Source organism: Heterocephalus glaber, unplaced genomic scaffold (assembly GCF_053883595.1).
Source record: "Heterocephalus glaber isolate CG9 unplaced genomic scaffold, H.glaber_assembly_v1.0 deba00001104, whole genome shotgun sequence".
NCBI classification, from domain to species: domain Eukaryota; kingdom Metazoa; phylum Chordata; class Mammalia; order Rodentia; family Bathyergidae; genus Heterocephalus; species Heterocephalus glaber.
The window spans coordinates 608041-634191 of NW_028258193.1; the positions used below are offsets into that span (position 1 = coordinate 608041).

The window sequence follows — 26151 nt, forward strand, 5'->3', positions numbered from 1 at the left end:
AGTATAGATGCTTTCAGAACACACAGTCTATTATAGAACTGTATCGCATCCAAGTGTACCCAAGTATGAATTTGGGAACAGTTCTTTAGTGACTTGGGAGAAAAGATATAAAATATCTGAGAATCACTTTCATTATTTTTAAAGATATTTTCTTGCAGTTAATTGACACATGGGCCTAAAGTCATGATCCCAGTGACTTGTGATATGCCATATGCAGTGACGTGAGAACCAGCAAATGAGGATGGCTTCACCTAGGTCTGTTATGTCTTCCTGGTACCGAAGCCCTTGAGCATCTGTGTCTGTCACAGCCAGACACCAACGTGATACTGTGAGTGCTACACTAGACCGTTCCTTAGGGAGATAACCAGAGGACCCCAGGTTCCTGCAGAGCTGGTAAACTTAAGTGAACAATCCTATTGTTTGCTGCACATGGCAATTGGATTCTTTTCTAGGGAAGAAATAGAAAGATGGACCCACCCAAGAGCTTGACAGTTAGATCGAGCTTGTAAGATTGAGAAAGTTAAAGAAGAAAATAAGGTTTGGGTGGATAATTAAAGGTACCTACGGAGAAAGTCATGTCAGAAAAACTGATGGCAGCTAATAATCCCAGAATTCTTTTAAATAGTCATTCTATTGTCTTAACACAGATTCAGGTAATCTACCACCAGGTGTTCCAGGGACAGAAGGAAGCAAAGCCTGATCATGGAGACCTCACCCTCACTTTGCCTCCCTTGGTAGAGATAAGAAACTTAATGTCTTAGAGCACCAGGAAATAAATCCTGAAGGGAAGTGGATATGTTGACATTATTTTATTAACAATGTTTGGTAACAACATTTGCCACATTGTAAATTATGCCTTGAGTCTGTCAGGAGTGTCATTTTCCCTCTTGTCATGCCACTGGATACTCTTCAGGGAGAAGGTCCAAGGAACTGAAGATGTCTTGTGCTCAGACAAGTGCACCTGTCAAGGACATTTGGAAAAATAAGCACAGGAAACCCTAAATGGTTCCAAATACAGGATTTCTACCTGTGACAATTATGTTGTGAGCTAGACATTCTCATTAGCCAATTTGCAGAATTTCTTTTACCCATTATTCAAATATAAAGGAAGCACTTTCAAGAGATTTAAGAATTCAGTGAAAGTTATCAAAGATAAAATAAATAGAGCTTATATAATGTTTATAAGTCTATTTGTTGCATGATAAAAAACACTTGTGCCTATAAATTAATGCTTACAGGAATTGACTTTTATGAAGTCTGCAGGGCATATAAGGGGTTTCTAAAGTTCAGGCATGTGGGTGTTAGCCTCACCACCTGCCTGCATGCCTAGAAAATGAGTGTGATGATGGTTAGATGAAGAACAGTGAGACATTTTGGAGCTCACCCTGTGTATTAATCACATTCCCATTGCTGGGACAGTATACCTGATACTTAACAGTTTAAAGGAGGAGAGGTTTATTTTGGCTCATAGTTTCAGTGGATTCAGTCTATGGTCAGCTGGACTCCAAGAGAGAAATGACACGGTAGAAGGGGCTGGCAGAGGAAAGTTGTTTGTTGAATGGCACCCAGGAATCAAAGAAAGAAGAGAGAGGCCAAGGATGAGCATATACTCTTCCATGCCATGCCCCCAGTGACTCACTGCTTTTGCCCACTCCTCTGAAAGTGAGACTTTTAGAGGACATTTTGGAACTAAACCATAATATTTCATCCATGGTATTAAAAAGACTCAGGTCCATGTTATATGCAAAATGCATTTAGTTCATCTCCAAGAGTTGCCCAAGTCTTAACAGTTTCAGCATTGCTAAAAAGTCGTGTCTGAGGTATCCTCTGAGACTCAAGGCAAACTCTTAGCCACGAGTCCCTGTAAAAACAAAAAAGAAAGCTAAATACTTTGAACATACAATGACACATGCTAAACATTCCCTTGCCAAGAGGGAGGGATAGGGAAATAGAAGTCACCCCAAAGCAAGACCAAAAACTAGCAGGGTAACTATTAAATCCTGTTCGACACAGCACCTGTGTAGAACACATATGTTGCAAAAGTGAAGTTGGTGATGATACGTGAGCTCAAAGAGCTTGGGCAGTCCCACTCCTATCATCTCACTGGTTGCAGTGCATGCATGACCTCTCTTGGGCTGGCTGTGCTCATTGCCTGCAGCTTTTCTTAGCAGACAATCTGCTTTTCTGGCATCTGGCATCTCCAACTTACTGAGCTCTCCACTGCATCTTTAGCTTTAATCTCGCAGCTTCACATGCTACCCTTTCAGAGACTCTTTGCAGGGGCTGTGGTCCTGTCACACATTTTGGCCTGCTTCTCCCAGGCCTCCTTCTGTAATCTGGGTGGAACCTTCATGACTCCATAACTCTTGAATTCTGAATACCTGAAATACCATCACCACATGGAAGACACCAAGGTCAGCCACCAGTTATTGTGCAGTTATTTGGCCTCTTGTTTCAACAGCCGTGCTCTCCTTTACCACAACTTTGTAGGCAATTCCCTTTTGATGAAAATGCAAACTTTTCAAATTATTCAGCTCTGCTATTTGCTCCTGATTCTCATTGTAGATCTGAAAGCAGCCAACAGTACTCATGCCAACAGCTTCAACATTTGGCTACCTTGAAATATCCCCCACAAGATTAATTAGTTCACCACCTTTAATCTCAGTATCTTGCAAAGTCTCAGCCAAAATACAGACAAATTTTCTGCTGAGAATAACACAAATGGCATTGCATCCAAACCTCCAGAGCCTGCCCTTTAACGTCTGTATTCCTCTGAGCACTCTGGTTTTCTGGCCAGAATTGCATATCTAATACTGTTCACAACATTCCAGGGTCTCTCTAGCTAGCATTTCCAAACCTTTAGAAATTCCTTCTTCAAGTCAGTTTCAAGCACTTCTGAACCACATGGTTAGATAAAGTCACAGTGGTGACTCCATCTTTGGTGCCAATTTTCTGTATTAGTCACTTCCTATCACTGGGACATAATATCAGACACCTGAAACTTAAAGGAAGAGTTTATTTTTGCCAACAGTTTCAGAATGTTCAGTTCATGGTCAACTTGCTCCAGTGCAGAAATAGCAGTGAAAGGGCCTGGTAGACAAAGCGGCTCACACCATTGTGGCCAGGAAGTAGAGAGAAGGGAAGAGCTGGGTACAAGAGTGCACCCTTAAGGTCACACCTCCAGGGACCTGCTTTTTCTGGCCAGGCTCCACCTCTGAACATGAGACTTTGGAGGACAGCTTAGATCTAAACTATAACAGCCTCTAACTGTTCTGTAATTGCAAACCTCTCCCTTCTAGTTTTGTTGTCTCTGACATACCGTCTGTTGTAACATTTGGGCTTCACCTATGATCACTGACCTTTGGCCTACCCATCAGCAGTCACCACATGTCTATGTAACTGCATGAGTTCTACACACAGGTCCCATCAAAGGCTGTCCACAGAGTGTACCGGAGCTGAATTGCTCCAGTGTCTATCAGAAGACAATGTTCAGAACAGATGGGCCTTGCTCAGGTACTGACAGAGAGCTGGTTAGAGCCTGTGTGTTTCTGCTAATCAGTACAGTGTTGTTCACCTGCTCTGTTGAGTTCACCTTTGTAGGATTTCTCCATTGCTTCATCAGGAAGCTCCAGGCAGTACTTATCCTCTGCACCCTTGTGTATCAGTGATCATTTTCACTGTGTCCATACTCAAAATAACACCCAAGAGCCCCTCTCATTAGGTGGGCAAGTCCAATAACCTGCTGTGTGTTTCAGACCAGACATGGTAGCAGCTGTTTTAAAAATAGCTATAAACCAAAAGAGAAATATTTGCATTTAATTATTAAACACCACATTTACTTAATTCTGGAATGCTTGCCCTTTCAGGCATTATGTGATATTCAGACTTTGGAATTAGATGCAACAGCCCATCTGCATTCTTTTTCCACACTGATTTTTGCTTGGAACATGCTTTAAATCCATATCCAAGCCTGAGTTTCATGGAGATGATGCCCTTAAAAGGGTGTGAGGAGCAGGTGACCTCGACCTCGACACTGTAGGTGCTCTTGAGGTAGCAGACTTCATAGTCCAGCAGATATTGAGTACTGCTGTTTCTCTTCAAATTTTAGGTTAGCCTGCATCCTGTATTCCAAGTGCCTTGAGGGGCAGTCTTGGAACTGTGGTGTCAAGTGTGTGTTCTTACTCTGTCCCTATTGACTGATCTGTAGTGTTGCTGAACATGTGCCCTGAGCCTGCCGTGCCAGGGCTCTGTCCACAAGGTGAGGTGCACAGCATGGCTGTGGGTGCCAGTGGTGGACATGACATAGGCTGAGGTGTGCATAAAGGTCCATGCAGTAGAGTGTGGGGCAGAGATGCCCTGGTGGGAGAAGCTGTCTGAGAAGATCACAGGCAGGTGTGCTGGCCGTCATCAGCATCCACTTGCAGAACTTTCTTGTGACCCCTGGGAGGAACCCTGTACTATGGAGGGGTGACTCCCAGTCCCTCCTACCCAGCACCTGGCACCCTGTTGTCCACTGTGAGTCTCTGTGCAGGGACCGGTCTCCACACTGCATGAGTGGAGCCACGCGGGACTTGTCTGAGGCTGGCTTCACTCAGGGTCATGGCTTTAGGTCCACCATGCTGTGGCCACAGCAGAGCTTCCTCCTTCCGGGGCTCAGCACATCTCCTGTGTAGCTGGTGTGTTTTCTATCTCCATTCATCTGTCGGTGGACACTTTGGTTGCCTTCCCCTTGTGGCTGTCATGCATACTGTGGCAGTGAGCACTGGTGAGCACAGATCTGTTGAGTCTGCTTTTGATCCCTTTGCTGTCTACTGGACCGGACCTGTGTTAACTCTAACTTCTGAGGAGCAGCCAGGCCACTTCCCCAGGGGCCCTTTCATTTTGCACCATGACAGTGAACAAGGCTCTCCCTTTTCCACATTTCATCAGGACTTGTCTGGCTCTGGTTTTCAATTGTGGGCAGCCCCTGGGTGAGTGTGGGTGCCAGTGTGGTGTGGACTTGGCTTTCCCTAGTGCTGATGATGTTGGCTCTTCTTGATGGGGACATTGGCCAGTGTGTATCTTTGGAGCAGTGTCTCTTCCAGCCTTTGGCCCATTTTTGAACTGCTTGCTCTTGCTGACTTGAAGTGGTTCCTTGTATTTATGGATATTAATCTCTGGTCAGGTCTGTGGTTTGAAAAAATTTCCTCCTATTCTATGGGTTGCCTTTTTGTGAGGAATCTGAATTTTGATATTGAGTATAAGTGTGTGCAGTCTCGATGCCCACGTTGCCTGTCTGTCTTGCTATTTTCTGATGGACTAGACATGGTGTTGCTCATGCCCAAGTCACTTCCGATCAGGTAGCTGGCCTCGTCTGATGTACCTGCAGTGGAGTGTGGAGCAGGTGGGAAAAGACTCCATTGCCCACCTGGACCCTGGCTCCAACACCCTGGGGGCTTGAGTGTGGCAGTCATTCAGCTCTGCCACCCTCAGTTTCCTCACCCGCGGAGGGCTTGGCAAAGCCTGGCTTGTGGGCCCAGTGTGCACACCCTCAGGACCACACTGGCATGTGAGAGGCGCTCAGTGTGTGCTGTGCCTTCCTCTTGCACTGCAGCTGAGCTGGAGTGTGTATCACCCTCGACTCTTTCTCCCTTCTAGCCTTGTACCCTCTGTTACAATGAGCTGTTAGCTGCCAGCCGGGGATTCGAATGACCACCCTGTGCCTTGTACCACACAGACATTTTCAGAAAAGACCTTGTGAGACTTTTATAAAGTGACAGAAATTATTGCTTTTGAGGAAAAAATATTGCCTTATAACAAAACCCAGCTGTGCTACTGACATTGTGCCAGGAGGTCTAAGAAAGAAAGAGAAGCGCATTTGCCATAAAATAAAAGTCTTCCAGTGGAATTCAGAGCCTCAGTGGTTTGTGCGTCTCAAGATGAGCTCTGAGGGTGTGGAGGACCCACCGGCCACTTCTTGGGCCCAGGCTCAGGCCCGTCTGCTGTCCTCTTCCCCTTGGTCTGTGGCTGGCGGCTGGGTCCACGGCCACAGTCCAGTCAGTGTCTCGTTCACCCTGATCAGCCCTGCTGTCCGGTAGGCCCAGAGAGGAGGGGATTATTTTCTTCGCAGCTCTGATTCTTTCCTGGGTCTTTGCAGAGAGGAGCACCTGAAGAAACACAGAGCTTTAATTTCCTTTTTCTACATCTGACCTCCCTTTTAGACAGTAAACTCTTTGGAAAGCAAGAGCTGTTGCTCATTTTCCGTGTGACCCAGGCTCCATGTGTGGCAGCCTGCTTGTTTGGCTCATTGGTCTGAGTGTGTGCAGCACATTAGACACTGTTCACTCTAACGCTAGACTGAGCTAGTGTGTGGCGGAGGGACTCGGGTTCAGTTCCACCTGTGTCATACGCACCCTGGATGCTTTGCCTGAAGTCCTGGAGACTCGGTTCCCTTGCTTGTTTGCCAGGCAACTACAGGTCAGCAGGGTTTCTGTCACACATCAGGGATCCTTGCTGGCAGTGTCTTCTGAGCCCCAGTCCCTCCGGAAGTTATGAAGATGGTCCTTTCAGTGGGTGTGTCAGTAGCATCACACAGCCAGAGCTTCGTGTGTGTCCATCTGTTTCTGCCTTGTGGGTCCCCGGAGCTGTGTGTTTTAAAAAGAGCAGTGGAGAAGTCCCTGGATGGAGATGTGAAAGTCCTGGAGTCTGGCCCAGTTCTGCACTGCCTGCCCTTGGGCAAGTGACAGCTCGCCAACCAGTTTGCTCAGAATCGAGTCGGATGACCCAGTAGGACAGCTGCGGTCTCGCCTGGTGCGCTCTATCCCCATGAACCCCCAGGGTACACCCAGCTGCCTCTTCCCTCAGCAAAGAAGCACCAGTGTCTAGCAATTGCTTCCCATCAGCACCTGCCCACTCCGGCCCTTGTTGCCAGGCAGCTCCTTCCTGAGGTTTGGTGTGGGCTGATCCTTAGGGCCCTGGCTTGCGGCAGCAGACCTTGGGCCAGTGTCTTGCCCACGAAGTTCGCTGAGCAGAATGCCAGGGCAGATGGCTCTTAGCACATCTGTCACTGGCCAGGGACAGAGCACAAAGCAGGCAGCATCTGGTGAGTGCTCTGACCTGACATGAGCCAGTGATATGTGCTCAGGTGTAGGAAGCACCCTGCCTCCTATTTTACATTCTCTATTGTTTAGGGTTTGGTGACTGGGTGTCTTTCTTTTTAGTGATGGACGGTTGCAGTAAATGGCAGCAGCAGAAACAAATGCTGCCTCCCATGAGGAACAGGAAGCTTGAGTTCTGGGTCTCCTTGTGTCACTATCAGTTGCCTCCTGGCAAAGAGCTGAGCTCAGGGACTGTACCTCAGAACAGCTGCTGCGTCCCAGGTGTTTATCTAAATGTTTAGGCTTGAGCAGGGCAGGTGCTTACTGTCTCAGACATACTTCCAAATCAATCTTAAAAGGACAGGAAAAGCAAACATTCGTGAAGACTGCAGTTTGCGTAGTGCTCCCACATCTCCTGTCTCCTTGGCAGAGCCAGCACTGTGGAGGCCACGTTCTGCTCCTGGGAGGAGAAACTGCAGCCTCAGACCTGGGGGCCTGTCACCTTCGTCCTCTGTCTGGACACATGCATGGAAGGTTCCCTCTTGGCACAGTGGATCTGTGAGCCTTGGCCAAGACTTCACTGTGTGTCAGGGTTAAGTCAAATGACACCTGCGATTAGCACGCCGGTGGTCTCAAAATGCTAATTTGTCTGTCCTTCACTGGTTGTCTAGCAACTTCAGTGTGATTGATGGAGAGAAAACTTTACAAAGAGAGTGAAATTATTATGTTGAAGGACAGCAGACCAATCAAATTTGTGTAGGATTTTTAAAGTAATGTTCTGTAGATAAAATTCTAAAAATTTCAATCAATACTGAGAACAAGCATCCTGTAAGGGTGGAATATTTTGCTTTTGTTAGTTTCCCTAGCAAATGGCAATCTGTTAATAGAAAATACCTTCAGATAACTCTCCTCTGTGGCCTCCTGATTTCTGAGCGTCCCTAGGTCTGTGAACAGGGCTACACTTTGTGGACAGAGACCAGGGACCGAGGCCAAAGTCCCCTCAGTCCCCTAACCCCAGCCCCAGCCCCAGCGTGACTGAGCACCTGGAGGGGCATCTTCACGTGCTTCCTCTCCAGGCGCCACTGCAGTGGGGAGAGAACCATGGGAGAAAAGATGCAGCTGGGGGGTTTGGCTGGCCAGGGTCTCTGAGCTGAGCCCCAGAAGGCTCCATGCTGAGCCCAGCAGGACCAGCTCAGGCTTAGCTTCCCAAGTGGCCCAGCTTCGGTGGCAGGTTCCGTTCTAATGACAATGTGAATTAAACTTCACTTGGCGTATTTTAGTAACTTAGTTTGTGTGGTTCCCATTTGCTGTCTTGTCTCAAATGCCGCATAAATTATAATTTGTTACTTAAAGGAGAAAAGTCCAACTGAACCTGCTCCTCATGCCGAGAGGCAGCAGGACAGCTCCGCGGAGCTGGGAGAGGGAGGGAGGCCAAGGCACCAGCCCCGCGGAGCGTGCGAGACACTTGGCAGTGCAGCCTCGTGTAGCTGCTGGAAGATTCGCAGGAAATGGTGCCATGGTGGAGCCAGTGTGTGGTGAAATCAGGCTGAATTCTGATTTTTCTCTGTGACCCCAAACCATGTCTTTTTTACGGCACTTTTGGGCATCTCTTGTTGCAGACTCCTCTGCATTCCTCCTGCTCAGTAGCATGGGTAGAGGTTGGTGATCTTGACTCGAGGCTTTTGCCTCGCTGCAGGTGCTCAGCGTCCTGCAGGGATCACAGACGTCGGCAGCCCTGGGCAGAGAGAGGGCTGCCAGCACTGGGGAGTGTGGGATGGTTCACAGGCGGTCAGGAGTAGAGACGGTTGGCTCCCTGGGGTGGGGGATTGTCCACAGGGGTTAGGAGCCCTGGCTAGGCACAGTAAGTGCCTCATGACCACAGTGGAAGAGGCGAGCCCTGTGCTGCCCACCAGTCACTCCAGCCCTTCTCGGTCCATCTCCCAGTGTCTCTCGAACTCAGCTTTTGCGGTTGTCCCGGAAGCACAGCCAGCGGACAAAACCTGGCCACCCACTTATGAATGGGTGTGTGCAGCCTTCCTGTCTCCCTGCCTCTGTCCCTGGGGTCTAACCTTGGGTCCTTCGAGGAGGTGGCATGCTGTCCTTGAGGTCCATCCATGGAGTGACCCACCTGGTGTCTCGCTGTCTATGTGGACCTCACTGCTGCACCCTAGAGCCTTTCCTGACTGACTTTCTCCCAGTGTAGGGTAAAGAAGCAGTAAGTAGGATCTTGGTTTTTTATTTTTCACTGATTGATATCCAACTCAGCAGGATGCTGTGTCTGTATATGTGTTTAGAGGAACTGATGCTTTCCTGTGGCTTCAGTATCCTCACTGGAATGCTCATCCACAGGCTGTGCCTGGCTCTTTTTGGGTGACAGCATGGGCCATGCTGTCCCGGGGACCTTGAGTCTCCACATGAAAGCCTGTGATTAGGGAGTGAGTTTCCTTCCCACACTGCTCCTATCTGCTGGCACTCTTTAGTATTCAGACCAAGAAACTGGTCCCAAACCATCCTCAGATGAGGAAGAGAATTGTATAAATAAGTACACTTCAAGAGCACATAGATTTAGGCTTCAGGATCACTGAAACCTGCAAGGATGATCATCTGGAAACCGAGAGCTTTGTCTCTTGGCTAAGTGCAACTCTCCATTCTTTTCTTCAAGGCCTCAGGGAATACCCGGCCTTAAATTCCTTTTTTTCATTTTCCTTACATTCTTCATCACTGCCTGCTGTAGTCTGGGTAGCTGTTCATTTATGGCAGGACTGGAAATGGGTTTCTGCTTTTCCTCATAACCCTTGTCTGGCAGCAGCAGGCTGTGAGGAAGTCCTTCCGCACCCTGTTGGCCTTGATCCCGCCCCAGCAGCATCTGGCCTCCCTCCTCCTGCTGAGCTGACAGCGGCCACTGGGCCTGGGCTCCACGCTTCTGGCCCTGTCTCCCAGCTCACAGGCCTCCCCTTGCAGCCACGCTCTTCACCCTGGCACATGGCTGCCACCCACCGCTTCCCACACAGTCCCTGTCCGCAGCGGCACAGGGTGCCAGGACTTTCCCTTAGCACTCACCTCTCCCTCAGCAGACCTGGCTGCTCTGAGGCCTGGGCACATCTGAGGGGCTTCTCATTCCTGAGGCCAGGCCCTCCAACACCCCACAACCACCCTTGCTCACCTGAGCAGGTCATAGCCACATTTCCTTCCTCCTCTGGGCTCCTCCTGTGGCTGAGCAGACTGTGAGGTGCGCCTGAGGGTCACTGAATTCTCACAGTGGCCGCCATGCAGTAGGTCCGGCCTCAGGCCTGCCTTACAGCACTGCAGTGTGGACGCTGTGTGACCCTCCTCCCCACATCGTGGTGGGAGGCAGCTGCTAATGTGTCAGCTGCTGCTCATGTCCAGGACTAGTTTAATCATGAAGTAGATCCACATGCAGTTAACCATAGGAAGCAGAAGACGTGTCTTGTGTTTTAGGATTCCGAAGTCAGGTCTCGCCCAGGGACCCTAGTCCATAGCATAGCAGTGTTGGCAGAAATCTCACTACATCCAGCTGCTCCAGCTGTTTTTAAAACTAAAGTTTTATCCATTAGTTTCTCACACCTATTACAACAACTGAATTATAATTTGTGAGCAACAGCTTTTGGGTGCAGTTTGGTGCTTACCCAGGGATGCGCTTATCATTTGCTCAGAGCTGTAGTGGCCCTTGTCCAGCTCCCCGCTGAATGACCGTGTGCTGTTCAACCCCTCATGGGTGTACAGTGTGCGGCTCAGCTGCCCTGCAGCCTGTCGCTGGGTGCTGCACAGGGCTTGCGTTTGAAGTCTGCTTCCTTACGGTGGAGTGTGTTCCTAGCTTCTCCTCTGGCATGTTTGTCTCCTGGAGCCGGCAGCCGGCTGCCAAGCCCTGCAGACTGGGAACCAGCCTCCAGGTCTCATGGAAGTCAGCCCCCTCCACCCCAAGGTGTGCTCTGTGCTGTGCCCCTGACCTGTGGTTCCTGGTATCTCGGCCACCTGGTCCTCCTGCCTAGATTGCCTCCCCATGGCTACACTGCTCTGGTCCTCTCCCTTTGTGTAGCTGTTCCTCATGGAAGGCCCCGAGGCTTGCCCCAGAGAATGGACACACACACACACACACACACACACACACACACACACACGGCCTCTCAGGAACATTTCTATTTTAACACAGCCACAGACAGCAGAGTGATTGTCTAAATGTACAACTACTAAATGTAGCAGGCTGATTCGCTTTGGCTAAGGGAGGCCTTTTAAGGGTGACCCAGCCTGGGCAGCCTATGCTGAGCAGCTACCCTGCCTGGGAATCTGCTTTGGCAGTGTAAGGGTGGAGTCACCAGAACTGTGTGTGAGTCCTGCTAACACTGCTGTCTGGCAGCAGCTGGCCTGAGCTGGTGTCTCCTGGAAGCTCCGCTGTGTCTTCAGGATGACTTGGTGATTTTGTGTTGGAAGTTGTGCTGCCCAGAGTGTCCCATGTGTTCTGGTAAGGAGTCCTAGGAAGTCACTGGGGTAATTTTGATCCAGCCCATCTTGGGGACTTTGATTGTTGCCTTGGAGAGATTTCCAAGGCTCAGGGTTCTCCACAAGATGGGCCTGGAGAACTCATCTGCATCTACACCTGTGTGGCAGCCCTGGAGTGTGAGACACTTTATGAACCTGGATCCAAACAGCTTGTAGGAAGGAGACCCCGTGTCCACTGTCCAGAGATGCTGGGCTTGGAGGAGCTAGGATAAGCACAGCTCATACCAGTTTTGTTCATGAGTGAAGCACATCCCCAGTGTGACTGAAGTTATATCCACCAGCAGACTAAAAAGCCACTCTCTTTCCATACAGACTGTGTAGTTCATTTTGCATCAGAATGAATTTTGCTTTAATGACTTAGGTAATAGAATGTCTAAACCAAATCAGAGGACAGCAACATAGCTGGCTTCACACAATTATCGTGCATGTTTAGTACCTGAAATTTCTATTTGGGATCTTATCCATCAGGGTCGGAAATAGATTCTAATGTTCTGTTCGATGCAATAATATCAAAGTCCATGAACATGTCAGTAAATGGCTTAATCAACGAAGAGGAACACAAAGTTAAAGTAAGGTTTTATTGCCTTCGTTGTACTTTTGTTTGGGTAATGTGGAAAACTCAGATTTACTTTTTGATGCGACTGTTTAATAGGAGTAGCTGGGTTGTACTCACAGAAAGTCACCTTATTTTTGCAGTTTTTTGATATTAAGAAGTTAAAATCAGCGGACATTATTAGATAGGAACATCTCTTGATGAATAGCAATTAAATGTTATAGCAGTTTTATAATCCAATATTTTATTTATGGGAGTATGTTTCTAATTAACAGTGATTCACATTCCCTACAATTGCAAAGCAAACTTCATCCTAATTTCATTAATAGTTTTTGTCCTCTCGCTTGCCTGGGAAGATTAACACTGCTGCTCTCTGTGCACATGGTGCAGAGTGTGTCGAGTGTGTAACACCGGTGCTCCTTAAGTAACATCGCTTTCACCTTGCAGCCTTGTATGCATTTCCACTGGAAGCCCAAGGTGGCTGATAGGGTGGAGGTGACACCAGGGCTGGCTCAGCCTGGATGCTTTTGAGCCACAGTCATTGCCATTAGATGCAGAGGCGGTTTGGGTCACTTTGTAAGGAAGCTGAGGGGCACTTGCTATCCATCCAGCTTGATGGTGCTGTCACAAGAAGTATTTAGCCTTGATTTCCAGAGTGATAACAAGAAGAAAAGCAGTAGGCAGTGGGTCAAAGTTAGGAGATGTGGAAGATCCAAAGATGGAGAAACTGGGATTTTCTTTTCCCCTGCTGACCCCCAGGAGCCCAGCAAGCTCTCCACACCCAAGCTGCCCCTCCCTCATCTCTGCTGTTGTGGGAGAGGGGTCAGCAAAGCCACTGTTGGCATGACCTGGGTGGACCCGGCAGAGAGCAGCCATATATGTCACTGCTGAAGAAAGTCCGCCGCACGGCCTTCTGTTGTCCTCAGACCTGAAGCCCTCTTCACCCTGCTCCTTCTGGCTCCAGGCCCACAGAGTACCCTGTGGAGCCAAGGGCGTCTCCCTCAGGATGGAGTCCCCACAGCCAGGAGTGCTTCTGCCCTCTGTGATGAGGGAGGCTGTCCTTGTTGTGCAGAGTGCAGAGTGCTCAGGGGAGTCCAGGCATCCCCAAGGGAACAGGAGGGAAGGACTGACTGTGGACAGGACCCTGCCTGTGCTAGCTGTGCTCTGAGCAGCAGCCCTCGAGACTGTCGTCTGGACTCAGTGCTCTGTGCTAGTGTTCCCAGCCATGGAGGCTCACACACTCAAGTTTGCTCTCTGCTGACCACGCAGAAGGCCATGTATTTGGATAAAAAGGAGAAAGGACTAATTCAGAGCTCGCTCTGAGGAGATGGAGGGGCCCATTTGCCTCAAATCAGCATGTCCTTGTGTAAGGTGGGCAAGGGTCTTTTACATTAAGGAACAGAAGGGAGGGGAGCACAGAGAGACAATGCAGATCTTTACACTTGCTTTATCACTTCAGCATCTTCAGTTCATCCTCCTCTTTTTTGTGGCAAAGAAACCAGGCTCCTGGTCTCCTGGGGCTGGTATCTGCATATCCTGTCACTCCTTTGGGGCTGAGGAGAGAAGGGGTTGTGGGCTGTGTGCTCAGCAGGAGGAAGTTTGGAGAAGTTGCTTATATCTAAAAGGAAAATTCCTAGCTTTTAATGTTCCATTTTGCAGTGCTGGTTGGGGGAGACCTTGTGCTGGGGGAGTGTCCTGATAGGGGCGCTCACATCTCTGATTGAATGACCCAGTGAATTCCCCATTGACAGAAAGGTAAATTTTGCTATCAACCTATTATGGCTTCTATCTAGATGTCCCCTAAAGCCTCATGGGTTCCTAGGTGGGGTTTCTGGGAGGTGGCTAGATCATGGGTGTGTGGTACTGGGTCATGGGTGTGTGGTACTGGGTGAGTCCACTCATAGCTTTATAGCTGGGTATGATGTTGGAAGGTGGAGTCTGGTGGGAAGAGGTGGTCACTGTGGTGTGGCTGGGAAAGATCCCTGTTCCTTTGATGGCTGCCCTGCCTGCCTACCCTGCCATGGACTGTCTCCTCTGTGATGACCCTCTCCCATGCTGCCCTGACTTCAAACCAACAGACTATGGACTGAAACCTCTATAAGTTGTGAGCTAAAATAAACCTTTCCTCCTCAACTTCTGGGTGTCAGGTATTGTTTCCTACAACAAGAAAATAACTGAGACACAACCCATAAAATGTGGGTCTTTGCAGAAGGTTTAATTAAATTAAGTGTCTACTGAAGAACCTGCTTTCAGACATCCCAAGAATCAGAATCTCCAGGAGCCATGGGCCACGGAGTCCCCAGCCATTGACTTCCTCATTCATTTTTTCCTCCTGCCTGGATAGATCATCAGCATAGTTTGCAATGAAATGCAGAAAACCCTAATTATGGGTTGGTATGCAGTGTAATAGCCTGCTTCCCCTGTTGGGACAACATACCTGATGTACACAACCTAGAGGAGAAGTGGTTTATTTGGCTCATGTGTAGAGGTTTCCATCCATGGCTGGCTGGCTTCGAGGCAGGACAGCATCAGGAGAGCCTGCAGAAGAAAGCCACACAGCTCCTGGGACCTGGGAAGTGGAGCAGGGACAGGCCAAGAGGAGAGGCTGGGATGCTTCTTGGCACCTGGTGCCACTGTGGTGCAATCCAGCCCTCGTTCTGTGGAGTGATTTCCTCAGAGCAGAGCAGATGTGGGGTCTCTCTTACCCTGCATCTGGCTTTGGGCTTTGTGCCTGTTCTGTTTGCTTGTCTATGCGGGCCTGTCCCCTGGTGGCCCTGCTCTCCTCTACCCCATTCACACTCCTCTAGCCTGGCTTTGCCCTGCAGTGGGTCAGTTCTCTCCAAGTGTGTGTCCACGATGCCCATGCATCTGTGTGCTTTCTGAGAATGGAGGGAGTGGGGACCGAGGGGCACACAGAGCCTGTCCAGCCCCCTCAGCATGTCCTGGTGTGTGAGGTGTGGACAGATCAGCAGGTGCCAGATAGGAGAATGTGGGAAGCAGGAGAGAGAGAGAAACCTTCCCCATGGGCACCTACTTCCCTGTTCCCCGTGGTCCCGATCGACTGACGGGTGCTGACACTGGAGACTCCTCTGGCCCTGCGTGGGCAGTGAGGACTCCGATCCAGAGCTGCTCCCTGACAGGACCTGCTGTATCATTTTGGAACCAGGAGATGTTAACAAGCGGTGCAGGAATCTGTGGCCTCATCCCGGTCCAGCCTGAGAGGTCGTGGCACAACTTCCCCATCCTTTGGTGTTGGTGTTTATCCAGGAGTGTGTGTTCGCTTTCTTATCTGTGCTGCTGGTGTTTGTGTGAGTAGGGGTGGGTCCTGTTTTCCTCATCATCCGGCAACTAGAAGAGCAATGACTGCACCCACTTCTCTTGGCAGCCTTCCAGGCAGGAAAGTGGTGCCGATCACTCTGGAACAGAAATGTAATTTCATGTTATTCCCATGTATTTGTTTATTTCTAATATTTATCTTTTTAGGTCAATCTTTTGACAAAATTGTGAGTAATATTTATGATTTCTGAAACTTTTCATCTGGGAAAATGGTTTTATGACAAGCTGCCTTATTGATCAGAGCAAATGCTTTTAGTGATAAAGCACTAACACCTAAAATATCAAGTAGGTGTAAGGAGACATCTAAAGCAAGTTATGAAAACACAGTGGGGAAAAAGAATTGCTCTTTAGTGCAAAACAAGCTTGTATTTTGGAATTAATTGAAGTATCAGTTTTAGCCACAGTGTTCCAAATAGCACTGAAGCTCAGAAGTTACAGAGATTCATGAGTCTGGCAGCTGCCATTTATCTTTTTCCGTATTGCTGTAGAGTATTTACAAACCTGAGTTTCTCCAAGGTCCCGGTTGCTATTCTAAGATGAAAATGCAAGGAAGAAATCTCATAATTCACAGCTTTATATATACTGACTCGAAGGGCTGGGAAGTCACACTGTGGATGGATGCAGGCTCACGAAGGGCTTAGCGAGCTCTGTGAACCCTTGTTTGAGCTTGAAGCATGGAAATGCTGTGTGAGCTCTGCACACTGCCCACTCCCTGGGAGGCCTGGAGTCCTGTGCATGCTCCGTGCCCAGGCTGCACTTAGATCTTGTTTCCTGCTCGCTGTCCTGGTGAGGCCTCTGGGAAGAGGTGAGGCTGGCAGCTGCTGCCTGGCAGTTAGGCCTGGGCTTTTCCTTTGTCACCACAGTTGCAGACAGTGCTACATGGACAAAATTTCCAGCTGGTTTTTAAAGAACATTTGCATAGTGGTCTTGCGACCCCATCTGTAATTAAAGGGAAAGAGAGTGTGTTGAAATAGCCACAGGTAACTTGCTTAACTAAACCCATGCTGAGAAAATTAATCTGCAAGAATACCAATTTGCTGTTAAAAAAGACCCAAGCTTTAAACAAAAGCTAGGTTTTAATAGGAACATATTCAGTGAAACACTTTTCAGCAGTCATTTATGGAAAAGCTACTTGTGCATGGCTCTGGGCAGCACCCAGAGCGCCAAGGACCTGACAGCTTGTCTGGCCCCTTCCCGGGAGTGGTACGTATTCAGGGCCGGGGCCCGTGGTGTCCCTTGGGGGAGGCAGCTGAGGCCGGTGTGGCGTGGGACAAGGAGCCTGGGTGCACTGGTGGGGGTGGCATCGCCGGCAGGAAGGGCAGCCATCGTGGAGCTGAGGTCCCAGGACTGAGGGGCACAGAGGCTGCTGGGCAGGGAGGGTGGAGGAGGAGAGGCAGGCACCTGGAGCTTGGCAGTGGTCCTGATGGGGCTCCCCCTTTCCCATGTGCCAGGGCAGGGTGCGTGGAGACCCACACTCCCACACCTGCAGAGTGAGGACAGGCGTGACTGAAGTAAGGTGTGTTCCACAGCCTGTGACAGTGGCCCCTGGCCATGGCCTGGTCATGTGGATACCTCCGGTGCTCCACAGTGATGTACGGTGTGGCCCTGTGGGTCCCTGAGCATGAGAGGTGTCTCCTCCCTGCCATCCATGTCAGAGTGGGACCCATCCCAGCTCCTGAGTTGGCTGCCACTTCCCCAGCGCTGCTCCTAGGCCTGGCGGGAGTCCCCAGCCAGCTGCTCCCCAGAACTCAGCTCCGGCCCCCTCTGTTGGCCCTAGTGTGTGGAGGCTGAGGGCGTGTCTTCTTCATGTCTTCTTGCCAACGTGTGACTCCTCCCTCACAGATGTGGCTGCACCCTCAGTGGGCATCTGTGGCCCCCAGTTCAGTGGGGCCTGGGAGTTGACGGCCCTGTCTCAGGACCATCCATGGCCAGCGCACCCTCTGCCCACGTCCTCATCCATGAGTCGGCAGGGGCATGGCTTTCACGTGGTCTGTCCGAGTGCCATCTGCGACTGCGACCACCCCTCTGCCTGCACTTCCCTGTGGAGTGACTTCTGTGGCTGGTGTGTCCACTGTCAGGGTCTCCTCTGCCCAGCAGTAGCTCGCTGCTCTGTGGGGTCAGCAGGGCACGGCTGGTGTGTGGTTACAGAAACTGGCCACCAGCCCCTGACTCCCCCTGGGCTCCCCATGGTGCCTTGGTGTTCGCCCTGTGACCTCCCCATGACAAGGGTCCCCAGCGTGGTGGCTGGGTGGGCGGGGAAGATGAAGTCAGAGGCTGCATCACATTCCATCACACGGTACCACAAACAATGCACGTTTTCTTACTGGTGCTTTTGTCTCCATGTCTTACTGAAATTATTTTTGCACTTTAGCGTGCTCTGTCCCCGAATTACAAATCTTTGAGTACCAACGATCTCCTTATTTCATATCATTTAAAAAAATTCCCACAATGAAGCCTGGCACAAAGCAAGCAACTGGTGTGTGTCAAGACAGAGTTAATACCTCGGCTATTTCCAGCCCATGGCTTTTATGATATTACATAGAAACCTAGAGTGCTGACCCTTTCACTTTGAGGCACCTGCGCTGGAACCATGGGGCCAGCTCGGCTTCCAGAGAGCTGCTGTCCCAGGCAAGCACAGAGGGGCCTTCAGAGCAGCTTCGACAGCACATGGCTGTTTTGACTTCGTTTTCTCTCTTCACGCATCTGACAAGCCAGAGCGACACTTCCCTGCAGCCCCGTCTGCATGTGGGGATCGTTTGTTCTGGTGGCCTGAAGTGGGAGCTGGAGCTCACCAAGCGCATGCAGCGTGGGTTTCGACGGGAGCATCGTGTTCAGTGTGATCCACTGTGCTCAGGAGCGGGAGGCTGGGGCAGGACTCCGGGCCTGTGCTGGGGGTCTCCCTGGGCCGACTTGTCCCACTTTCTCAGGGTCAAGCCTGCCTGCCCGGCAAGTGCACAACTGCTCTGTCATTGTCTCACACATCGAAGCCCCTTGGTGCTGCAGTGTACTCAGTTGTCATAATGTCAGTCAGCATCATAGGGTTTTATCATCAAGCATAGCAAAATGCAAATATGGTATTGTAACAGCTTTATCACAACATGGTCAGAGTTGTTCTAGCTTATGTTACTGTTCATCTCCTCTTGTGCCTAATTTGTAAATTAAACTTTGACCACAGGTAGGCACAGGATGAAGGGGTTCTACTTTGAATATTTGAGCTGAACCACGGTGATGAGGAAGCTAGGAAGCCTTCAGGAATCCCTGACTGTGCACCGGCTGCAGTAGCACATTGGGCCAGAGGTCTTGTAGCTGTTGAGAAAAAGCCGCGTGAGCAGAGAAAGAGGGACGAGGAGACGTGGGCCTGCAGTGCAGACAAGGGCCAGACCTGGTCAAAAAGGAGTCCCGCGGGTGCTGCAGGGGAGGGTGGGCTTTGCATGGGGGACAGGGTGTAACGTGGCTCCAGGGGACGCTGCTCGAGAGCGTGCCGTGGGGCTGACCAGGCGACCGAAACCTTCGCCCAGAAGGTGGGTGGATGGCATTACTCTGCAGGGCCCAGCGCCGGGCCGGGGTGACTCCGGCCGTACCCCGGGAGCGGCACAGGTGCCGACCAGCTTCCCAGGCCCCAGGCCATGGACGTGGGCCGGGCAGACTCTTCCTGACACCCCTCACCAGCTCCAGTCCTCGGGCCCTGGGGCCACGATGGTGTCCTCTGCCTGGGGACAGAGGTTTCCCGGCCGCCACCCTGTTTTTCTGTGCAGTCCACCCAGCAGGAGTGGGGACAGAGGACGTGCAAGGCCAGAGCCTGTGGTGTCTGTGGCCGGGCCCTTCATAGAAGGAGCTCACGGGTCCTGGCTGAGGATCAGATGTGTCTGTTGCTGCCACACAGCTGGGGCTACAGACAGGAGGCACAAGAAACCACCCTGAGCCAGGGCTGTGCAGTGAGTCAGGGCGTCCTCCACACACGGACCCACTGGACACTCACCCCATGAGCCGTGTGTACCGTGGTCAGGCAGCCAGCACCCACTGAGGTTGGCCGTGGTACCCCAGCGCTGGCCACTGGGCTATATGGGCTGAAGCATGCTGCTCTGGCAGGAATCAGTTAGTCCTCCTACTCCAGGAGAGCCCTCCTAAGCCAAGGGACGCACACTGTCTGAACAGAGTCCTTGGGTCTCACATGTAACTGGTCACTTCATTCTCGGTCACGCTCTCGGTCAAATGGAAGTGCTCTCTTACTGCGGAGCACACACATTCACTGTCACTAACTGAGCAGTCACCACTGTTAGGGCTTCTGCTTTGCATCTCTGAAACCTTGTCTGGTGCCCTGTTTGTGTGGTTTCCTTTCTCCCCCTTGCCTGGGACCTGCACGTTCACTGGCTGGGGCCCAGCTGGAGGACCAGCCAGACGCTGAGCTGAGAGGTCACACTGCCCGGGCCACCTGTCTGCCACCCACCTGTCACTCCAGGACATACGGACAAGGTCAGTCCCCACACGAGTGTCCCTGCATGCCCCGTGCCCTCATGCCCATATGCTTGCTCCTGTCACCCGGTGTCCTTGGCCTCTGCTGGGCCAGGCACGTGCCACATGTTGCCCTTCACACCTGCATACAGGTGGCTGGGATGCAGCTCTCCGCCCACCCTTGGTGTCTCCACTGTGTGTTTGTCCGGAGATCATCGCACCCAGCGGAGAACCCAGGCCACAGTCTCTCGACCACGCAGAGCCTTTGCTGTGGCTGTGCCTCACAGCCAGCGCATCCTGGGAGACAGGAAGAGAGGCCCTGTCTGAGGGGAGCCTCACCTCCTCCTCATGGACTGGGATGGGGAGGCTCTCCCGGCCTGTCCAGTGGGGAAGGCGTGTCCAGGTTCACAGGTGAGTTACTCGGGCCAGCCGTGGACGAGTCATGTCTGTGGGGGCAGTGGCCTGTTCCACATTGGAATCTGAGTCCACCACAGCTTGCTTTGGTGTGAGTGCACTCACGGAGCCAAGTGGAGTTCAAGTTGCGTTGGAGTCTGGTCCTCTCTGCCAGTGTCTTCTGTGCTGCCTGAGGACAGGACAAGTGGCTGGTCCCAAGGTGCTAAGCTGAGAGAGCCAGGGCTGAGGGTGCAGCTACCCAGCAGGGTCAAAAAGAGGCTTATGAGTGTAGCAAGGGGCAAAGATGCCCAGCTGAGCCATGAGTCACTCTGTGAACTTTTGTTCAGTGACGTTTTATTTTTCAACAGTTAAGAGATGCAGGGCTGGGGATTTAGCTCAGTGGTTTCACTGCCGGCTGCACAAGCGCAAGGACCCGAGTTCAATCCTCGGTACCAAAAAAAAAAAAAAAAAACAGTTTAAGTGAGTGCCCATGTTGAGTCCTGATGACTACAGAATCCTTTTTATAAAGCAAACACATCATTTCCAGGTAAAACATGAACCATCCAGTACTGAAGCTCTGCAGTGCAGCTGCCTCTTTCCATCTCTTGAGCCCAGTTGACACCTGGTTTGGGAGCAGGAAGTTACCTGCCTCCTGGGTCTCAAGCACCAGGGCCAGGCATGGAAGGAGCCTAGCCCGCAGGGCCACCGTGTGCCTCGACCCGGTGAGCCCTGATGCCTCAGAGACGCAGATACGGTCTGTGTGATGTGGTCCCTGTGTGTGGTGGGAGGTGACGCTTTCAGCCTCAGTCTCCGGGAAGTTCCACATGTGACATCGCCTGACATCACACCGACCCATGCCAGCCCCAAGGCTGCTGACTGCGGCAGGTGTGCTGGGAGTGGCAGGGCTGCTCTCAACAGTGCCCTTAGGACAGCAGGCATCTGCTGTGACAGAGCTGACCAGCCCGGGTGTGATCTCACTCATGGAGCGCAGTCAGACACTGCAGCTGACGGTGCTGACCCAGCCCATGTGGGCCAGCACACACCCGGGGCCAGACGCACAGCAGCTGCACACCGGGAGTGAGGATCAGGGCTGAGCAGCTGAGCGGCTGGGCTCAGCCAGCCAGGCCCAACCACGCCCTCCTCCGCCTGGTGCCCGTCGTTTCTTTTCTTTTTTGTGGTACTCGGGAATTTACCTCGGGTCTTCACACTGATCTATATCCCCAGCGCTTTCTACTTTTTATTAAGCCAGGCTTGGTTGTCCATGCCTGTAATCCCAGCATCCTGAGAGACTGAGGCAGAAGGGTTGCAAGTTCCAGCCCAGCCCAGCCTTGGCAATTTACTTTCAGGGTCTTTGAGAGCCAAGAACCTACATCCTGCTGCAGTTAGGCAAAGCAGTGAGCATGATTCAGAGATGGAGAAACTGAGTGGAGGAGATCTAAATGATGTCCCAGAGGGCGCCCTGCAAGGTCAGATCTAGGATTGAAAACCACAGCCCTGGCTTGGCCTGGAGTGTTGTCCTCCAGATTTCCCCATGTGTCCAGAGCAGTAAGTATCAACTTCAGCGAATTCCTGGGAATTGAGAGTTCTAGGGAATATCCTGAGTATCTGGAGGTGACAGAGGAAGCAAAGGCAGATCCTGATGTCAGGACCTGCTCGTTTTTCCAGGATGTAAAGATCATAAGATGCTGGCCAGAAAACCCGTGTACTCTGGGAAATGTCCAGAGGAGACCGACTTCCTTCCTTCCCTGAGGTAGGCTCACTCGGTGAGGGTAGCGGGAGCCACTGGAGCTGTGGCCCTGTTAGCCCTGACTTGCTGGCTGGGCAGAGTAGCTGTGCTGTGCTCAGGGCAACCCCTGGAGGAGCTGGTGTGGATTCCTCTGACTGGACTCGCACATTGTGGCAAAGGAATCCTGTCTTGGCTGCCTGAGGCTCAGGAGGTGGAGGCCTGGGGAAGAGGGAAGAAGCCAGAGATAATTCTCCAAACACGTAAGATCTCAGCTACAGAGCCACAGACGAACGCTCCTGTGATTTTCAGATGTTTCCCTGTGGTGAGGCGGGGACCCCACATGCCCCGTGCACTATCTGTCTGAGGGCCCACTGTGGGCTGGAGCCTGCGTGGCTCTCATGCTCAGTGAGGGGCTTCCCTGGGTGTCACCTTCCCTGGCACCCCGGGGGCACCTCTGTTGTGACAGTGCCCGCCGTGAGAACAGGCAGTGGTTAGGTGGACAGATCATGGGCCAGGGCTCCTGAGGGCAGAGCCACCCTGCCACCACCACGGGAGAACCACATACTGAAGCAGACAGCCTTCCCTGGTTGTGGGCAAACTCCAGAAACCTCAGGGGATCTGAACACCCTTCACCACCACCCTAGGGGCCTCATGTGAGCTGATCTATGCTGATCCATGGAGAGGGAGTGGCCCACAGTCTCTGCAGCTCAAGTGCCAGGTGCTGATGTGGCCCCGTGGTCGGGACAGTGGCTGCTGGGCAGCAGCACAGTGCTCACTTCAGATTTCCAGACAGCATGGTGTTGCCAGCAGAACTGCTCTATCCTGGGGAGACGCTCGGAGCCAAGGGCAAAGAATCCCAGGCCAGACTGCGGTACGGGGTTGCACAGGGTTCTGCCTCCCGTGAGCACAGGGGAGAGGCCTTGTAAACCCAGACCTACACATTTTAACATGCAAGGAGTATCCAGTTTTTTGGTGGCTCAGGTAGAGGTACCCCTGCCCACCCACCCGAGGCTCTGAGAGCTGTCTGGGAACACGTAGGGAGGAAACTATGTTTTAAGCCCAGCGGAGTGGCTTTCTGAGAACTACTGAGCTCAGACCTGAAATGAGGACTCCTCGTGAGCCTGTCCCGGGTAATGCATGGATGGGAGGCTGGTCCCTTCCTGCAGATAGCTGATGGGGCCACAGCACTGCTGGCTGCCTGGACCCACCACGTGTGTCTCCTGTTAGCTTGCTCCTGCCATCTTCATGGTCCGCTCCTCAAGGCCTGGCTCCTGTCACTCGGTGGCGAGACACGACAGTCCCCTTCCAGTGTCTGCTCCTTCTGCTATTTCCAGGCAGTTCTCAGCCTTTCCATCTGCAGGTGCTGTCTTTAAATACAGTTTTGGGAGGAGATTCTCTCCAGCACCCTGCACAATCTTTGGGGATGGTCATGGGCCAGCGCCTGACCTCCCCACCCCAGGGTCCCTGGCTGCCTCTGTCCTTCGTGCCTCTGCCAAGCTGCTGTGTGCTGCAGCCAGGGTCAGGGGTTTGGGCCTCCTCCTGTGAGCAAGCACTGCAGGCCTGTGTGTGACGCCCACAGGAGGCTGCTGGGCCCTTCATGGCCTGAGTGAGGCACAGCCCCGCCTCATTTTCTTGCTCTGTGGCACGGGGGCCTCAAGGGACCTCCTCTCCCTTCGAGCAGCATTTCTGTCTCATATGAGATCTGGGGAGGGGTAGATGCAGAGCTGGGATGCCAGCAGCCCACTTGAACCTCACTAGGGAGGAGGGACAACTCTGTGGGCTGCTCTGTTTGCTCATGGAGAACCCACAGACACAGCCAGTGTCTGTGATATGCCCCTGCACTTGTAACTACTGGGGAGGCTGAGGCAGGAGGATCACTACAGCTCAGGAGTTCCAAGCATGGGCAACAGAACAAGATCCTGTCTCAAATAAACAAAAGGAACTTACAGATGCTCTCGGGAGGTGGTGCAGGTCACCAGACTGTCCCTCAGAGCAAGACGATGTGACCACTAGAGAGCAGCTTTGCAAGACACTGTGCGTGTGAGGGGTGGCAAGGGGATCTTGAGTCACTGTCTTCAGGAGTCCAGACCGATCCTGCTCCAGCTGAGCTTGGTCATTGATACTGGCAGGCAGGGCCAGTCCTGGGGTGACTGCCAAGTGGCCGCAGGCAGCCTGCATCGCTGTGTGCAGCATAGTTTCCACCTCCTCCTGCAAGGCATTGGTTCTTCCCAGGTGTGTGGCACTGTCTGTCATGCGCACACGTGTCATACACGCATGTGTGTCACACTGTCACATTACGACCTAAGCCTCTCTCGCCCTGTCTCTGCTGTTGGTCCCCTGTGCGTGCCCCAGCTCTACACAATGTCCATGCCCAGCTGCCTGTGCTGCCAAAGTGCTGATGACCAACACCATGCCCAGGGTCATCTCTGATGCTCTCCCTTTGCCTCGAGTCTGCTCACAAGGTGCACCCTGTGTGCCAGGCCTGAGATGGCAGGGCGGGGGGGGGGTTGGGGTCTAGCTGGGAAGGGCTGTCCAGAGAGCGCTGGTGGTGCCAGTGAACACAGGGAGGGCACACGAAAGGGCTGTCATGACAGCTGAGCGACTGCAGTCTGATTTCAGGTGATTGATAAGCCAGGAGAAGGTGGAGAGCGACTGCATAGACCTGGAATGTGTCGTGTTTTGTTTCATATTGGTAGAGAGAAGGGGAAATAACTACAAGGCAGGCCTGGTTGGGGTGCTGTGGCAGGAACTTGGGGTTGGGGAGCAGCTCGTGGTTTCTCAGTATACCACTAAGGCCCTGGCGGCAGCCTCAGCACCGTGGAGAAAAGCTGCGTGTGCATTGAGAGGCTGCAGGAGAGCTCTTCAGGGCTCCTGTGGAGGGAGGGGTTCCTGGGGACCATAGTGCTGACCTCCTGGGGACCTGGCGTTCAGGAGCTATGGCAGATGTCGGAGTGAGAGGCACATCCAGGGGCATGCTCACAGGGAGCATGGGACAGTCAGGGCCACCTTGGGTCAGCCATGCCGTGTTGGGTCAGCCAGGGTCACGTCAGGTCAGTTGGGCCTTGTTGGCCAGTCGGGGCCTCCTTAGGTCAGTCAGGGCCTGTGTGTTGGATCATCTAGGCCCTTCAGGTCAGCTGGGTCATGTCAGGTCAGTCAGGGCCCTGTCTGGCCATGTTAGGTCAGGTGAGCCTTGTTGGTCAGTCAGAGCCATGTCAGGTCAGTCAGGGCCATGTCAGGTTAAGGCCACGTCTTGTCAGTCGGGGTTGTGTCAGGTGATATTGAGTTGATCAGGCCCTCTCAGTCAGTCAGGGCCACATCGGTTCACTCGGGACCTCACAAGGTCATTCAGGGCCACATCAGGTCATTTGGGCCACATTGGGTTGGTCAGGGCGTGTTGGGTCAGTCAGAGCCATGTCACACCATGTCAGGTCAGTCAGCAGCCTTAGGTTGGCCAGGCCACACTGTGTTTTCCTGGTCCCTGCACATATCCCAGCAGCTGGCCTCACCTCAAATAAGCCAGGTATGGGAGACAAATCTGTATTCTCCCAGTGCTTTGTGAATGCCTGAGGTGAAGCCGACCCTAAGCCGCGCAGCTGTGGGTCAGTGTGGAGGGGTCCACATGTCACACAGAGCTCTCGACTCTCCTGCCATTGCCGTCCGCACCAGGCCTACAGCCAGGAGCCTAGACTGTGATGCTGTTTGCACTTCTCCGAGTGGTTCTGATGGCCAGGACATTAGCATCTGATTTACAGCTCACATTCTTCTGTTTGGTTTGGCAGATTCAGCACCTGTTGCTGGGCTGTGCCCTCAAGGACATCACCATGGCTGGTGTAAGTGCACCCTGACCTGTCCTCCGAACCATTGGCCAGCCTGGGAGTTTTTCTAATAATTTTTTCTTTGTCTTTGCAGATCATTTTACATGAAGATTTTCTTGTGACTGCAATAATCTCCATATCTGAAAACTGACTAAATTCACAATAATAAGTTTACTATTGTTTAGACATTTATTTTGTCATTTTGAATGGAAAGTACTGAAAAGTGAAATTAAACATATATGAAACATTGGGTCTGACTCATTTTTTATTCAAGTAAAACAA

General features: G+C 51.8%; 1 protein-coding gene and 1 long non-coding RNA gene across 6 annotated transcripts in view; both read left to right on the plus strand.

The window, feature by feature from the left end:
- Nucleotides 1-26151, plus strand: part of Dlgap2 (DLG associated protein 2) — a 520842-nt gene that overhangs the window by 153662 nt on the left and 341029 nt on the right. The gene's annotated exons all lie outside the window — the stretch shown is intronic.
- Nucleotides 20353-26116, plus strand: LOC110346663 (uncharacterized). The gene is made up of 3 exons (XR_015450866.1): nucleotides 20353-22078; nucleotides 25834-25884; nucleotides 25964-26116. It is a non-coding gene; the product is annotated as an uncharacterized LOC110346663 (long non-coding RNA).